Genomic DNA, 4,280 nt, shown 5'->3' on the forward strand with positions numbered 1-4,280 from the left:
TGGCGCCCAAGGCCGCAGGCTGTTAGGGCCCGCTGCGCTTCGCTCTTGCCCTTTCGCCTCCCTGCACGGCCAAGTCCGGGCGCGCCTTGGGCCCGGGGGCTACTGTCGGCATTCTGGGAACGGGGGTCCCCAGACTTGCCTGCCTGCGGCCTGCGGCGTGGCTCAAAGGGGGCCCAGCACGGCCCATCTTCATCAACATAGACCCAAGACCCTCGCGAGGGGCCAAGCCTCGTGGGGCGGACGACGCGGAGCTTCCTCAGGCACGGCCTCATCAGGCTGGCTCGCGAGGAGGCGGAGAGATCAAGGCGGGGTACCTCACGAGGTGCCCGTGACGCAAGCCATGACGACCAAAGGCGCCAGGCGGGCGCCAGCCGTGCAGTGTCCTCCTTTCCTCTTTGGTGCAAAGGGAGCAAGCGCAGGCGAGAGCATCAAGCAAAGGCAACCGTTTCGGTGCAACGAGACCAAGACCAGTCCAACGGCAGGAAGTCATTATGGAGCCCAAGCCAGCGTCACCACCAGAGCCTTTGGCAGGCGAGGACCAACTTTAGTCAGGATAAGTGTACCAGATGTTCCCCTTTAAAATGGCCAATTGTTGGCGCCCTTCCCGCTCAATATTTGGGAAGAGGCCCAGGGCCTTTACCTATAAATAGGACTATCCACCCCCAGGGTAGGGGGGATCGAGAATCGGCCAACCCAGAAACAAGATGGGATCGGATCGAGTAGCATCACACACACACAGAGAGAGAAGGGTGATTGAACTCCTCCTAGCAGTTCATCCCCACAGCCAAGAACAGACCCTCGCGAGGCTGTTCTTCCTTATATTGCTCATCATCATCAGCCCAAGAGGCAATCCACCACACCACACACTGGAGTAGGGTATTACACCACAACGGTGGCCCGAACCAGTATAAACCCTGTGTCTCTTGTGCTGTTCTTTCCATAGCTTTGATCTTAGCGTGGCGGTGGGGCACAGGTAGGTAGAAGGCAAAATCTCCACGCGCACCCCAGTGTTCGAACCTCAAGGGTCTGCCGGAACCCGAAATCCGACAGACACCCAGGAGACTTGGAGGGCAAGTTAGAGGAGCCTCGAGGCGGCCACAAGGGTGGAGGACGCGCCCAGGTGGGTGGGACGCGCAGCCCGACCTTGTGGGCCCCTCGTAGCTCCCCTGACCTAATTCTTTCGCCTATATATACTCTTATACCCCAAAAACATCCAGAGGAGCCATGAAACCACTTTTCCACTATCGCAACCTTCTGTACCCATGAGATCCCATCTTGGGGCCTTTTCCGGCATCCCGCCGGAGGGGGAATCGATCACAGAGGGCTTCTACATCAACACCATTGCCTCTCCGATGAAGCGTGAGTAGTTTACTTCAGACCTACGGGTCCATAGCTAGTAGCTAGATGACTTATTCTCTCTCTCTTTGATTGTCAATACAAAGTTCTCCTCGATGTTCTTGGAGATCTATTCGATGTAATACTCTTTTGCGGTGTGTTTGCCGAGATCCGATGAATTGTGGATTTATTATCAGCTTATCTATGAATATTATTTGAATCTCCTCTGAATTCTTATATGCATGATTTGATATCTTTGCAAGTCTCTTCGAACTATCGATTTGGTTTGGCCAACTAGATTGATTTTTATTGCAATGGGAGAAGTGCTTAGCTTTGGGTTCAATCTTGCGGTGTCCTTTTCTAGTGACTGTAGGGGAAGCAAGGCACGTATTGTATTGTTGCCATCGAGGATAATAAGATGGGGTTTTCATCATATTACTTGAGTTAATCCCGCTACATCATGTCATCTTGCTTAATGTGTTACTCTGTTCTTATGAACTTAATACTCTAGATGCAAGCATGAGTCGGTCGATGTGTGGAGTAATAGTAGTAGATGCAGAATCGTTACAATCTACTTGACACGGACATGATGCTTATATTCATGATCATTGCCTTAGATATCGTCATAACTTTGTGCTTTTCTATCAATTGCTCGGCAGTAATTTGTTCACCCACCGTAATATTTTCTATCTTGAGAGAAGCCTCTAGTGAAACCTATGGCCCCCGGGTCTATTTTCCATCATATAAGTTTCCGATCTACAATTCTACTTTCCTATTTACTTTCTTTTGCAATCTTTTACTTTCCATTCCATAAACCAAAAATAACAAAAATATTACTTTACCGTTTATCCATCTCTATCAGATCTCACTTTGCGAATAACCGTGAAGGGATTGACAACCCCTTTGTCGCGTTGGTGTTTGTTTGTGAAGGTATTCGGTGGCTTGTTGCATAGTCTCCTACTGGATTGATACCTTGGTTCTCAAAACTGAGGGAAATACTTACGCTCCTTTGCTGCATTACCATTTCCTCTTCAAGGGAAAAACCAATGCAAGCTCAAGAGGTAGCAAGAAGGATTTCTAGCGCCGTTGCTAGGGAGATCTACATCAAGCCAAGACATACCAAGTACCCATCATAAACTCTCAACTCTCGCATTACATTATTCGTCATTCGCCTCTCATTTTCCTCTCCCCCACTTCTAAAATGATTTTCGAAAAGATTCGCCTTTTCTTCGCCTCTCTTTCGTTCGTCTTCTTCGCTTGCTTTTTGTGTGCTCGTGTGTTGAATTGCTTGCTTTGTCATGATGGCTCAAGATAATACCAAATTGTGTGACTTTTCCAATACCAACAACAATGATTTTATTAGTACTCCGATTGGTCCCGATGCTAATGCGGAATCTTGTGAGATTAATACTGCTTTGCTGAATCTTGTTATGAAAGATCAATTTTCCGGCCTTCCCAATGAAGATGCCGCATCCCATCTTAATAATTTCTTTGATTTGTGCGATATGAAAAAGAAAAAAAATGTGGATAATGATATTGTTAAGTTGAAGCTATTTCCGTTCTCTCTTAGGGATCGCGCTAAAACTTCATTTTCATCTTTGCCTAAATAGTATTGATTCATGGAATAAGTGTAAAGATGCTTTTATTTTCAACTATTTTCCTCCCGCTAAGATAATCTCCCTTAGGAACGATATTATGAATTTTAAGCAACTTGATCATGAACATGTTGCACAATCTTGGGAGAGGATGGAATTGATGATTAGAAATTGCCCTACTCATGGTTTGTATTTATGGACGATTATACAACATGTTCATGAAATTATTCCGGATTGAATTTTGCTTCTAGAAATCTTTTAGATTCGGACACGGGAGGCACTTTTATGGAAATTACTTTAGGATAAGCTACTAAACTCCTAGATAATATTATGGTTAACTATTCTCAATGGCATACCGAAAGATCTTCCACTAGTAAAAAAGTGCATGCAATTGAAGATATAAATGTTTTGAGTGGAAAGATGGATGAGCTTATGAATTTTTTTGCTAGTAAGAGTTCTCCTATTGATCCTAATGATATGCCTTTGTCTACTTTGATTGAAAACAATAATGAATCTATGGATGTGAATTTTGTTGGTAGGAACAATTTTGGTAATAATGCGTATAGAGGTAATTTTAATCCTAGACCATTTCCTAGTAATTCCTCTAATAATTATGGTAATTCCTACAACAATTCTTATGGAAATTATAATAAGATACCCTCTGAATTTGAGAATAGTGTTAAAGAATTTTTTAGTTCACAAAATAATTTCAGTGCTTTGATTGAAGAAAAATTGCTTAAGATTGATGATTTGGCTAGGAATGTGGATAGAATTTCTTTTGGTGTTGATTCTTTGAAACTTAGATCTATTCTACCTAAGCATGATATCAATGAGTATCTCAAATCCATGATAATTTCTATTGATGAATGCAAAGAAATAACCGCTAAGATGCGTGCTAAGAAAGATTGGTTTATAAAAGCATGTTCTTCTAGTTTTCGTGAAAATAATGATGAAGATCTAAAAGTGATTGATGTGAGTCCTATTGAATCTTTGTTTTCCAATATAAATCTTGATAAATATGGGACTAGAGATGAGTCAACTTTAGTTAGAAGGTGTCCCAATGATTTGGAATTTTTAGATCTTGATGCAAAAATTGATAAAAGTGGGATTGAAGAGGTCAAAACTTTAGATAGCAATGAACCCACTATTTTGGATTTCAAGGACTTTAATTATTATAATTTCTCTTTAATAGATTGTATTTCCTTGTTGCCATCTGTGTTGAATTCTCCTCATGCTTATAATCAAAACAAAGCTTTTACTAAACATATCGTTGATGCTATGATGCAATCTTATGAAGAAAAGCTTAATTTGGAAGTTTCTATTCCTAGAAAACTTTATGATGAGTGGGAA

Source organism: Triticum urartu, chromosome 7, assembly GCF_003073215.2.
Source record: "Triticum urartu cultivar G1812 chromosome 7, Tu2.1, whole genome shotgun sequence".
Lineage (NCBI taxonomy): Eukaryota > Viridiplantae > Streptophyta > Magnoliopsida > Poales > Poaceae > Triticum > Triticum urartu.